The sequence below is a fragment of the Beta vulgaris genome, chromosome 3 (genome assembly GCF_026745355.1).
Source record: "Beta vulgaris subsp. vulgaris cultivar EL10 chromosome 3, EL10.2, whole genome shotgun sequence".
Taxonomy (NCBI): Eukaryota; Viridiplantae; Streptophyta; class Magnoliopsida; order Caryophyllales; family Amaranthaceae; genus Beta; species Beta vulgaris.
Window position 1 is genome coordinate 42,156,942 of NC_079204.1, and position 15,084 is coordinate 42,172,025.

Consider the following 15,084-nt stretch of genomic DNA (forward strand, 5'->3'; position numbering starts at 1 on the left):
GAAACAAACAAAAATTGATAAACGAAGAAGCAAGAAAGCAAAAAGCTCTAAGTTCATGTCTTTTGGGAGCGTCAAACAAACTTTTGATTCTTCAAACTTTCTAACAATTTTCCAACCAAATTTTAGATACAGTTTAAATTGAAACTAAAATTTGAGAATATATAAGCCAAGGGGGGAGCAATTGTGTCCCACTTGGAATTTACTTAAATGCCCTTCTATCCACCTAATCAATCCCAATTCCATACATAAACTTGCCAAAATAAAAATATCAATCAAATCAAATTTAAACACAATCAACTCATATAAGATTCAATCATATAAACTTTCCAATAAAAAGATTCAATCAAAACGATACATAATCAAGAACTTACAAACGTTAATACTACATACAATAACAAAAAAAGTTACGCGACATAACATCCTTTCAAATCAATTTTTCAATAACACAAACTCCAAACAAAAAAAATCAGTTCTATTAATAGTTTGGAGCTTCACGAAATTCTCAAATACGAAACTCTGAAATTTACCAATTATTTAACGTTAATCAGGTACGCAGTTCGTTATTAAAAATAAAATTATTTGTGTTGTTCTATGTTCAGTAAATCTTAAAAATATGTACTATGTTCGAGTAAAATTAAACTCAAATTACAGTAACTCTTACGAATATGTGCTCTATTATAGTTTTTCCCAAAATTTTTAAAACTAAATTATAGTTTATTTAAAATTTAATTCGAAGATAGTTGAAATTCAAATTAAAATTACACCATAAATGGTCAAAAAAATGAAACTTTGTCAAAAATGACTTCAATATTCGTGCCTTTGATATAAAAAAATTGAGATAAAATATGAGGACTCTCATGGTTCTTGTGCCCATATATTAAAAATAATTTGAGAAAAAAAAAACTTAAACCCATATATTAAAATAAAAAAAAACTAAATATCGTTAATATAACTTTAATATTCATGCCCAAATATTAAAAAATAAATTGATACATAATATGAGAACCCGAATTTGGGGGAAATAAACAAAAAATACTCAAACCCATATATTAAAATCAAAAAATTGTGTCCATAGTCGAATTTCAACATAAACTGCAGAGCTCGGGCCTGACCACAAACAAGCTCGACCATCCATAACGGGTTGAGCGAAAGCCAATTCCATGACCGCCAAATCCAAATCTGCAACTTGCTTGAGACAATTCTCAGCTAATAATCGACGGTCTTAATTGAATAGAGTGAGAAAAAATTGAGTGTGTGGTTTGAATTGGGGGGAATTGATGAAGATGATGTTCCATTGAATAGAGAGAAAAAAAATATTGCGTGAAATTCAAATATATAGATATGGTAACTGGGGTAGTAGTGGTTTGATTTGGGGAAAATGTAGATGCACGCATCGCGTGCATTAAAAGCTAGTAATTAGAAGAATGAACGAGAAATGGTGAGATGTTGAGAACATAAAAGGAGATTTATTTATAGGTGAGTGTTGATTGAAGATGGAGATGATTAATTGAAGATATCATCTTAAGTTGATTAGGGATTTGATTGGGCAAGAGGTGGAATTAATCGTGATAAATAAGGTAGGAAGATTGCTGATTGCGAACTGTACGAAGTTATATCGAGAATTTTCTAGCTTGGATGGTTTTTTGTTTTTTGTGGGAATTCATTCTTCGAATTTGAAAACTAAATCGGTGACAGAAGAAAGTGAGATTTCCAACCAAGAGTGTGTCTAGAATTCAATAATTTCTTTTCTTTTTCATTCACTCATTGCCTTTAGTGTACTTTGGGCTCCCCCCCTCTATGCCTCGGCAGACGCCCCTCCTGCCCAGGCTCACGGACGGGCCTGTAATTTTTATATTGCCTTATAAATGATATTCTAGAAGTTCACTTGCGCACAGGGTCCATAATCTCCCTTTTTTCCTTATCATTTAAAAAAGTATTAAAAAAATCAAAAAAATAGTGATTAAATGATTGTCATACTTAGATTATCTAGACATCCAGTTATTTTATCACATGGATTAATGGTAGAATGATGCATTTCTCTTTTTTATCTCGGATAACAATCAATCGTAGATTTTGAAGAGTCAAAAGAACATTATTATCATTTTTTACTTAAATATCTACCATCTCACCATCTATCGATCTGTTATTTACTACCATCTATCATTTTATATTGTCTCCATTCTTTTATAATTGCAATATTATGTCTTTTACACGATTTATATACCAACTTTTGCTGTATCCTATAACTTATATGCTTCTACCAAATAAACAATGGTGTAAATGTTAAAACGTTACAATTTTAAGACAATACATGAACTGATGCAAAAGTGATGACAATGCCCCACGTGTTAATCCTGATCGAATTACTAATCTCTAATTGAATTTTTTTTTTGTATTTTTTATTTTTTTTGTCCTTTTAGAAAAGATTTTTAAGGATGTCATTGCAAGTATGTCTAGATATATGATTGATACTACAATTATAAGATAGTAATGATTTAATAACACATGTATTACTTAGAGCACAATATATCTCCTAATATTTTTTGTATACTAAGAGAATCTTAATTGTGTAGACACATAAATCCATCTCCTCTTTTAATACCTGATGAGGAAACATATTGGCTTCCTAATTGGTCCCCACAAAAGAGAAGCAATCGAAAACATATCCAAAATCATTTTTGAGGTCCAAAAAATGTTTGAAGCATAAACCAATTTCAAAACTCAATTAGTTATGTAGGACAAAACCCTCCTAAATTATTACTATAATGTTTATTTGAATATATTTCCATAAAAGAAAAAAAATTAATTTGCTCAAACATTTTTTTTTGTTCTAAAATACCATAAGAAGCACTTTTTTAGAGCATTTTGGGATGCAAAATCATTTATTACCCCATCAATGGCAATGATTTTTAGTATATATATATATATATATATATGTATTGCTCTCAATCGCTAAATTAACATGTGTGAAGTTAAACAAATACTTTAACTTTACCCACGAAAATTACTATGTGTCTCTTTATTGGAGGGGAAAAGTTGTGTCTTACTATGATGTATATGTAAATAATATGTAATTATCGTTATCTAAATTAAAAATTCATCCAAAGAAACTCATGAAAAAGCTTCATTTACTACTAATTTAGGTAGGAGTAGCATTTGAACAAGACGATAATTGTAAGTATGTACTTCATATTATAAAAGTCAAAAGAAAAAGAGAATATCATAAAGATTAATGTAACTTTTTTATAAGGAAATAATAAAGTTAAAAAAAATAAGACGAAGCTAGATTTTCATTATCTGAATGTAATCTCAGAAAATAATAAGTGAAAACATATAATCGTGTCTCTTCAATTTAGTACCCAACCGATGTTGATGATATATATATATATATCGTCGTCTCAAATGCTCTGATCCAAAGAAAAGCAATACGGAAAATTAGGCCTAAAATCATTTTAAGAATTCACAATCTATTTTATTTGTTTTAATTAATAGATTTCAAGCCTATTTTAATAGTCCAATCAATTATGAAACCTTAATTGTAATTTTAGCCCTATTTCTCAAAGTGTAAGTAATTATTTCTGATAATTAATTGAATTTTAATAAATATTTTCTCACTTAATGGATATTATGAAATCATATGTTCCCATCCAGATAAGAGATTTACGGTTTTAAATGATGATATCTAATGAATGATAAAAAGAATCTTTTAATTTCAGATAAAAATAAAAACCGAGTAGATATGCAGATGTATTCCGTGCACCGGCATTGCGTCCAGTGCCACATTTTGCACAAGCGTGACTCTGAGACGGTCATCAAAATTCAAAAATGTGCAGTAGGATGCGTTTGCGTATAGCTTATGCGTGCGATGCATCAGGCTCATGTGTCATACATTAGCAAATCCTATCTTAATTCACTGATTTCTTATAAATAGACCTCGTTCCATTTGATTTCGGGACACGACTCCAAATATATTCTTAAACACTCCAAAAATAACGTTCAATCTTCATTAAATTCAACCAAAGCTTCTAAATTGATCCTCTTACAAATAGGTATACCTTCTCCAGGCGATGAAGCTCATGGCCATCCATCAATTTCTCTATTCGACCCGGGTTGCACCGGCTTTCGTGGGATAGGCTGAATTGGTCCACACTGTTTGCCATCTTTAAATCAGAGTAATAAGTAATATGCATGTTATGCGCGCTTGGACCTTGTTTGTTTTTAGTTGACCAGCTAAATACTTGCATGAATTTAATAAATCTCTAGATCTTGCACAATTTTCTTGTAATATATTACTTATTAGTTCACCAAATAAAAAAAAAATTTACTTGTCTATTCTCTTCATGCTAGTTGAGAATTTTAGATAGAACAATTAGGATGACGTTTTGTCTTAGGAGATAGAAGTAAGTTATTGAGTAATTATGAATTTTTATATTATAAATATGTTTTGGTGGAATTTTTTATATTGAAGCAAAAAAAAAGTGGCATCTAATTTAATATTTTTACGTGAAGGTATCTATCTGGTGACTATAAGATATAAGAAATATATTATAAAATCACCGTAACCATTATCAAAACTCACATGGGACAAATGAAAAAATCAATGTTTTTAACAAATGTGGGGCAGGAAATATGGAAGATTGTATAAAAAAATAATGGAACATTTAAAAATTATATATATAAAAAAAAGATACTATTATGAAAGCGTAAGGGTTTCCTTCTTTTTATCTTAGAAAAAAAATTAAAGTTTTTTAGTGTTAAGTGTGTTGAGATGAATTTTAATGTGCTTCAATAAATTATAATAAGTTTTAATAAGATCAAATAATGAGTTTCAATACTTTTGGTAAGTTTGACACTTTATGCAATAAGGTTTGATAACTTCAGATTAATTTAGACGTGTCAATCTAGGTCACTGGCTGGGTGAGAGTGTGTCATGGGTCAGAATTGTGTGGGTCAGGTGAACTTGGGTCAGGTTCAACTGGGTGAGGGTCTCTTGGAACTAGGTCGGCTGAGATTGGGTCGGTCGGTATCTAGGTTGGGTGAATTTGGGTCGGAATGGAATAAGGTGAAGTCGGCTCAAATCGGCTTTTTAACTTGGGTCGGAAGAAATCGACTTTCGGAATGAGTTGGTCGGAAGAAATCGACTTTCGAAATGACTTAGGTCAGAAGAAATCGGCTTTCGGAATAACCTGGGTCGGAAGAAATCGGCTTTCGAAATGACTTGGGTCGGTTGGAATCGGCTTTCGGAATGACTTGGGTCGGAAAAAATCGCCCTTCGGAATGACTTGATTCCGAAGAAATCAGGCTTTCGGATTACTTGGGTCGGAAGAAATAGATACCGGAATAACTTGGGCTGGAATAAATCTGCTTCGAAATGACATGGGTCTAAAAATATCGGCTTTCGAAATTACTTGGTTCGGAAGAAATCGATATTGGAATAAATTGGGTCGGAATAAATCGACTTTCGAAATTAATTGAGTATTCAAGAAATCGACTATCGGAATAACTTGGGTCGAAATAAATCGGCTTTCAGAATGACTTGGGTCCGAATAAATTGAATCTCGGTAGGACTTGGTTCTTGGATTAGCTGAAATCTCAAACAGGCAGCGTATTGGTTTGGGTCGAGATTGTTACAAATTATACGTTATAAACTTAAAACATGTGATATTGTGATATAGGTTATACTTTATAGTGTTATAATACTCCCTCTGTCCCAATTTAGTTACTAAATTTTGACCGTAGGCACTATTCACGTCATAACTTTGACTATTTTTACTCCATATACATAAGAAAAACATAGTCATGTTGGATCTTTTTTGATTTGTCCCAATTTGTATTTTCCAAATATATAATTTTTATAATTTTTTCATATATGTAACTCAAGATATTGGTGTTTGAAGTTGCATCTCGTAAACTGTGAAAAAGCAAATCTAGCAACTAAATTAGGACGGAGGGAGTAGTAATTATACTAATATTGTGAATTGTGATTGAGTCATTGTGAATTTTTTAATAATACATTGAATCATTAATAGTTTGATACTTATATTACTAATTTTAAAAGTTACTAAAGTAAGACTTCTAAGTTATAACTTATATAGCTATATACTTATATTATTGAGCCATTCACCATTGGGCATTGGATATTGCCTAAGCATTGGTTATTCACTTATTCTTATTCATAATTGCATAAGTATTCAAGTACCAAGTAACAACTAACAAGTAACAGCCATAAGGGTTCAGCATTTCAGTTGTTAAGGGCTTACGGCATAAGTCCATACTCCATAGTCCATACTGATTATTGATTATAGACTTATAGTGTTAGAGTCAATAGACTATTAAACTTAAACATTTTATTAGTTAGTGACTTACTCACTCTCAAGTCTGAATGAGTCACTATATAGCAACAAAAAGAGTTATAATCAAAGAATTAGGATGACATTAAATCATTAATGAAAATAACATAATTGATAATTAAAAATTGTTCGACTTTCATCGTTCGTGGAACAACTCAACAAGTAGTGAAGTAACAATGATCAACATTAATCACTTAATCGAATATGTCAATATGTCATATGATAATACATAATCATACACTATATTAGTAGCAGATGAATATGAAACAGTGAAACTATGAAAGTAGATCATAGTTAATACAAAATAATCATGTCACTGTATCACAAGACTAGTAGAGGATGAAAGATTGATCGAATTTCGTTAAGTTAAGGTTCACAATATTGACATAAATCAATTAATCAAATGATCATAAGATTGATCATCGATGTTATTTCACGGTTTTAACAATAATCAAAGCATCATCAGAAATTTAGAATAGATTGATCGACTTTCATCGTTGATGTTTCAGTTTTGGATCTTAAAAGATAGTAAGATACTAAGTTGCTATACGTATCGTCGTATAGCAACATAATCATACGTAACGTTGTGGATCTTAATCAAAATTCATACTAGGAATCCGTCTATTTCATTACTTAAATAATCATACATTCATACTTAACAGTTTCTACTTTCATTGTTTCACATCATTATTCATTCATAACAATTTTTACATGAATCATCTTGTTTATAATTAAAAATACTAATTGAACTTCTAAAGTTTGTAATTTTTATTAATTTATAATATTACTAATTAGTAATTACTAAACAAATTAAATTTTCAAATCAATACTATAATTACAATCGATATTAAAATATGTAGAATTATAAATATAAAAACTCGAAAAAAGAATTACTTGTCTTAACTCTTAAGATTTAACCTTAACCATTTGATTTGAGAAAGAGTAAATCCAACCATTGAGATTTTGAAATCCATGTGCTTGGTCACTCTTGATGTTCATTGGTCAAAAAAATAAGTCAAGGATCATGGTTTGAGACCATTGATGAGCGAATATTAAATCTGAGCTCTTTTATTTCTTTAATCTCTACAATCAGAAATCTAAAAATCTAAAATGAACTCACTAAAATGAATCTTAGCTACTCAATGATTCAATCTCAAAATCCAACATTTGATATTAAACCTAAATGTAACCCTAAACCACCTCCCTAATCCCTACTATATAAACCTTTTTTTTTAACCTAACCCCTCATTTTTTTGCCTTATTTTCTCTCTCATTTCGGCATTCCCTCTCAATCTCTCATCCTCTCCCTTCCAAACCCTAAAAAAAATCCCTAAAAATTCTTCGCCTCTTTCGGAATTTCTCGCCACTTTTTTTGGATCAATCTCTATTACTTTCTCATTTTCTCTCTCTCAATCTTATTTTCTTTGCCTCTTTCATATTTCTCATTTCTCTTAATTACGGTTTACGGGTTTTTGGTCTCTTGGATATTTTTATGGGTTTTGGACTTTTGGTGAAGAAGTGAAGATCGTCGGAAAAAAAGATGGTGATCGTCGAAAAAGAAGAAGCAAAAAAGAAGAAAAAAAACCAAAAAAGCCAAAAAAATATTCAAATTTATATTTAAAAACAATATGTCACAACCACCATGTAAGTGTTCGACACTTCTGGAGTTCTAGTTTTTTTTTTTTTAGAATTAGGTAGATCAGCTTGCATGTGAATGTGGGATTATGTGCAGGTCCTGTTTCCAGATATGCTGGAATATCATGTATTTTTTGATTTCTTTTATTGTTTTTTTTTGTCATATATGATTGTGAGATCTAGAACTTTTTAGGGTTTCTGATTTTAATATATGTTTATAAGTTTATTTTCGATCTTAAGAATGATTTTAAATCACTTATGTGTTGATACTTGACTTGTATATAATGATATTATATTAATTATATTACTTTTTTATTTTTAGCCATGTATAATAAATTTTTGACTTGAATTGTTTAGGGTTTCTGACTTGTTTACATGTTTGTGATTTCTGTTTGTGATTTTTTGTCATTTACATTACATGTTTGCGATTTCTGTTTACTATTTACGAGTCTAAGTATATTAGGTTTGCCTTTTTTTTAGGGTTTGGTTTGTTTAGCGTTCGTGTTTTATGTGTAACACCCCCAAAATCCATACACGTCTACGACTACATCGCATCGAGTTTGGGAGGGTTACCACCGCGATGAAACGTAAGGCTTATCAAAAAGGAATATTAACTCAAAACGTTGTCTCAAAAACTGAAATGGAGCGGAATAAAAATGTAACTACAACTCGGGAATCATCAACGACCCCTTTTCTTCAAACCACAAACTAATTAAGTAAATCATAATAATCTTATAATACTTAATTAAAAGACTTTAAAGTTCAAAGACTAAGGACTATTCCCCATATGCTCGGTATCATGAAGCAGCACCAGTACACCTAGTCTGCTCCCAATTGTAGCATCAATGGTTCATCACAGGTCAACAACCACATAATGATACACAATCAGCTATGCTGAGTACATAGTAAACCATTGAATGCATTCAACCATAAACAAAGTAATAATGAACAATCCTAAACATGATACTACAATAACATTACATCCTTTACTCTTTATTTACTTGGCAGCGAACGGGCACCGTCATCTTACTAGAATCACACGGGCTACTTAATCCTTAATAGACAACTTGGTCAATTAGATGAAATGCAAATATGGTTTCGTTCCGTCTCACATCCATCTCTTTAGTATGCATACCCCCAAGAGCGTACGAAACCTTCGGCGTACTTGAGAAATCAAAATTTATAAGGACACTACACTACTAATATCAAAGTAGGCCTGCGTAGGAGTGTAGAACAAGTCCCACACTCCCCCCCATTGTTCATAATTTGTAGGGAGTCCAACTACAAGTTTATTGCCATAGTTCATTCTTAATACTATCCATTCATACCACAATAACATAGAATCATTTAATACAGTACTCAAATCTTTTCTCTTATAACACTCTTGTTACACCATGGATCAAATAATACGAATCCAATGCTCATGCTCATAATACGATAGAATTACGCATTACAATGCCATATATCAATTTTCAATCATAAACATGTTACCAAACAATCTTAGCAATCAAAGTCGTTCCTTATCATGATTCTAGGTTCCGATGGAATAAATGACAACCTAATCATGATACTAGTACTTGCAACTAAACTGGTACGCATACGTACCGTGTAACGGAGAATTTTCGCTGTCTTAGCCAAACGTTCTGCTTATGAAATTTGGACCTAAACGATTAAGTAAGTACTTTAGTGCTACGTCCTTGATAATATTTTCAACTAATACATGACTAACTATATCAACTTAGTAATTCGAAGTAAAAACGATAGTTAATCTCATTATTTATTGAATTCCTTTCCTTTCCTACACTATTGAGCTTTGCTTCTTTTAAGAGTCAATGTTAGTGGGACAAACCGATTTTAACTAGTTTAATAATCCAACACGTTTACCAAGTCCATTCAAGTCTTATGTCTAATAGTCCTAAAATAAGATTCGAATAGCAAAGGTCATTATAACTTTCCATCTTAAATCAATAAGCTACTTTCTTTACTTCCCAGCATAATTAATTACAACACCTTAAATCAGATTTACAACTTAAATCAGATTAATAATTTAAACTAATTATACAACTTAATTAATACTAATTTACTCAAATTACAAATTACTTACTTACAACTTAAATTAATAGAAAAATAGAATAATAAATATTAAGACTAATATAATATATACTATAGATATTAGGTTTTAATACCGCTAAACTCGCCGGCAACCGAGTTCCGACAAACGACTTTCGGCAACGGCACAACCACCCTTGTGTCTCGAACCACAAAGCTCGCACCACCGGAGCCCTTGCGCACGCCGAACACGAAGCAGACCCTCGAATGCACTAATGCACGTTCGTATCCACTCTCGCAACACCGCACACATCGATTGCTCGCCCAGTAGCTGTGACTATCCGCCACTAGTCGCACCAACACAACGTCGCATAACCCTTGTCACGCACCGCACACCCTAAACTCTCGCGCAACCCTTCGCTCGCTTCACGCAGTGGCGTTGCACAACCTTGAACTCCCTCGCTTACCCTTCGAATCGTCACACACAAACCACTCGCGCACGTTCTTCAAAACTCGTCGCACACACCACAGCGACACTCGCACACACTGCAGCAACCCAGCTCTCTCGTACCAGCAGCATGCACAACCTCGTCAAAGGCGACGAGGTTCCAAGGAGACGACGAGGGAGAAGGAGAGAAAGGAGAGAGAATTTGAGATAGAGGGAGAGAGAAAAGACTGAGGGAGGAGAGGAATTTAGGGTTTCTGAAATTTTTTTCTCTTTTTTTTTCTTATTCTTTTCTATTTATAGTGTGGTATATCTAGGTCTAGTAGGACCTGATTTACTTTATTTATTTCGAAATTAAAAGAAACCGAATTATAATAGAATTACGTTAAAGTTGTAAGTCTACTCAAACTGTATTATAATTATTCTATTATTATTTTTCTAATTAATACTAAAATACTTTTCAATCATATTCTTTATATTTTCTTATTAATAAAGAATTAACTCCAAAAATATGGAGTATTACAGGCTTCCCCCCTTAAAAGAAGTTTCGTCCCGAAACTTTGAGGTAGCCAGTCTTAACGACGATCTTTTGCACTTCTAAGTCCCAATATTTCACAAGAGTTTTCTAACTTTCGCACGTCAGATAAGAAAAAATTAGACATATAACTAACATAATTAACATACTTTAGGGTGAAAGCGCGAAATTCTATGACATTCTTCCCCCCTTAAAAGAAACGTTACGTCCCCGTAACTCACCTACCTCTTGAAAAAGCTCAGGGTACTTCAAACACATTGTATATTCGGCTTTCCAGGTGGCTTCCTCGGTATTTTGATTTCTCCACAACACCTTGACAACTCTGATGTCCTTATTCCTCGTACTACGCACCTTGCGGTCTAGGATCTGGATAGGTTTCTCCTCAAAGGACAAGGTTTCATCTAACTCGGCATTTTCTGGTTCTAGGACATGTGAGTCATCAGGTACGTGTCTCCGGAGTTGGGATACGTGAAACACGTTATGGACCCTATCTAAGTCGCTAGGCAATTCCAGGCTATAAGCGACTTTTCCTACTCTCGCCAAAATCTCATATGGTCCTATGAACTTGGGGCTTAGCTTCCCCTTTTTCCCAAATCGCATCACTCCTTTCATTGGAGACACCTTAAGCAATACTTTTTCCCCAACTTCGTAATTCTCCTCCCTTCGCTTCTTATCTGCATAGGATTTTTGCCTGTACCATGCAGCTTTAATCTTTTCTTGAATGACGTGCACCTGATCCACTGTGTCCTGAATCATCTCAGGACCTAACACCACAGTCTCGCTAATGTCGTTCCAACACAAGGGCTACGACATTTTTTCCCATACAGTGCTTCGAATGGGGCCATTTTAATACTAGCATGATAGCTATTGTTGTATGAGAATTCTATGACGTTCAAATGGTCTTCCCATGACCCCTGGTATTCTAAGGCACGAGATCGCAACATGTCCTCTAAGGTCTGAATAGTTCTTTCAGTTTGACCGTCTGTAGTTGGGTGAAATGTTGTACTCATCAATAGCTCACTACCAAATGCTTCCTGGACCTTTTTCCAGAAATTCAAAGGAATCGCGAATCTCTATCTGATACTATACTCGTGGGTACTCCATGCAATCGAATGACATTTTTAACATAAGCCTTGGCTAAGGCTTCCATACTCCACGTGTCTTTCATAGGTATGAACCTCGCGGTCTTGGTTAGTCTGCCAACTATTACCCATATAGTATTATTGCCTCCCCGACTCATCCTAGGTAAGGCTACAACAAAGTCCATGGATATCGAATCCCATTTCCATGTTGGAATGGCTAGAGGTTGAATCTTTCCTTGAGGTCTCTTATGTTCACTTTTAACTTTCTGACATGTTAGACATTTGGAAACAAACTCATCTACTGCTCTCTTCATTCGAGGCCACCAGAACATTTTCTTGAGGTCCTTATACAACTAATCCCCCCTGGGTGGACGGAATAATTCGTGTTATGACCCTCATTCATTATCTTCTGTTTCAACCCCTCACACTTTTGTGGTACACACCACCTACCTTTACATCATATACTTCCATCTTCATGGATTGGAAACCCTTCTGCTCTGCCCTCTTTAAGCTTTGCTTTGACTCGCTCAAGTTTCACATCCCCAAATTGACTCTCTCTTATTACGTCTAGAAAGTTGGGCTTGATGGTTAGGGCACTCAGCAATTTTTCTACCTCCCCCTCATGAACCACTTCAATCTGGAGTCTAGAAAATTCCTCACAAAGTTTGTCGGCAACAACCAAGGTATTCAGGCTATGGCTAGACTTGCGACTTAACGCGTCAACAAAAACGTTTGCTTTACCCTCATGGTACTGAATGTCAAAATTATAGTCCTTAATGAGCTCTAACCATCTACGCTGTCTCATATTAAGGTCTTTCTGGGTGAAAATGTATTTGAGGCTTTTGTGATCAGTGAAGATTCGACAGGTCACCCGTAAAGGTAATGTCTCTAGATTTTTAAGACAAATACTATGGCGGCGAATTCAAGGTCGTGTGTCGGGTAATGAACTTCATATGACTTCAATTGACGGGACGCATAGGCTATGACCTTCCCATTTTGCATTAAAACACAACCCATCCCATTCTTGGACGCATCACTATACACGTCATATCCCTCATTCCCGTTAGGCAAGGTTAGGACAGGTGCTGAGGTTAACCTCTCCTTGAGCGTTTGAAAGGCTTTCTCACTGTCCTCATTCCAGTTAAACCTACAATCCTTCTTCATTAAGTTGGTCATGGGCTTTGCTATTTTGGAGAAGTCTTTCACAAACCTCCTATAGTAACCGGCTAAACCCAAGAAACTTCTTATATCTGTGACATTTTTTCGGGTAGGCCATTCACTCATGGCTTTGATCTTTGCAAGATCTACTGACACACCCTCTTTGGAGACGAATGACCCAAAAATGGCACTCTTTCCAACCAAAATTCACACTTCGAAAACTTTGCATACAGTTGGTTGTCCCTAAGTGCCTGTAAAATAACCCTCAGATGACCCTCATGTTCCTCCTTGCTCCGAGAATAGATCAGTATATCATCTATGAACACAACAACAAATTTATCGAGGTAGGGTCGAAAAATCCTGTTCATGAGGTCCATGAAAACTGCAGGTGCATTAGTTAACCCAAAAGGCATGATTGTAAACTCATAGTGACCATATCTAGTCCTGAAGGTAGTCTTAGATATATCATGATCAGCAATCCCCAATTGATGGTAACTTGACCTTAAGTCTATTTTGGAGAACATCCCTGCACCCTGAAGTTGGTCAACCAAGTCATCAATCTTAGGTAATGGATATTTGTTTTTCACAGTGACATAGTTCAACTCACGGTAGTCAAGCTACCATCCTTCTTTTTCACAAATAAGACATGGTGACATACTAGGTCTAATATACCCTTTGTCGATTAGGTCCTCCAACTGGTTTTTCAACTCGTTAATTTCTGTTGGAGCCATTCCGTATGGGGCTTTCAAAATCGGTCCAGTCCTAGGTATTAGGTCGACAGTGAACTCTAAATCTCTCATTGGAGGCATACCAGGTATTTCTTCAGGAAAAACATCCTGGAATTCTCGGACTATAGGTACATCTTCAGGTGTCAATGGATCATCCTCCACTCTTCTCACCGAACACATGAATAGAGGCCATCATTTTTCTACGTAGTTCTTAAGTTGCAAAGCGTTGATCACCTTAATACCAGGTTCTCGAGGTACTCTCCTATATGACACCTTTTTTCCCGAAGGATCTCTCAGTTCCACTTTATGTGCATCACAATCTATCTTAGCCATGTACTTCCCAAGCAAATACATCCCCAAAATGACGTCTAGGTTCGATAAGTTAAATTCTATCAGGTCAGAAGGAAAGAAACCCTCCCCTATCTTTCAGTGGCACTTTTAGAAATATCTTAGAGCAACTAACAGTCTCCCTAGATGGAATCAATATAGGCATAGAAATTGACTCAGACTCGACCAATTCTAAAGTTCTAAAGCGTTGAATGGGCAATAAAAGAAAATCATGCTCCAGAATCGATTGAACAATACTTTAACAGGAGTAGAGTTGATAGAAAAAGTACCTGTGACAACATCCCTATGAGCCTCCTCTTCGCTAGCCGTCATCATATATAGCTTCCCCTTGCCCTTATTACCATGGGTATTAGTTGCATGGCTCCCATTGGATGCCTGATTGTTGGTGTTGGTTGAAGGCTTGGAGTAATTAGAGTTCCCATTGTATGTACTTCCCCCGTTGCCATTCCCGTTTCCATTTCCATTTCCATTCCCATTCCTTTAGTCATCGGGGTTAGCTTTATTCTTCGAGTAACACGCATATGCTCTATGCCCCAATTTCCCGCATTCATGATATTCTACCTTGTTACCCTCATAGTCTCTCCCATGATGGTTGTTAGGGCACTTTCTACACCTATACACACGTTCAGGTCTGCGGTTGTTGGTGTTATTATTGCGGTTATTGCTGTTGGGATGAGATTTGTTGTTATTGGGTTGCTTACCGAAATTCCTTTGAGGGTTTTAGTGGTTATGGTTCCGATTATGCTTCTTTTCA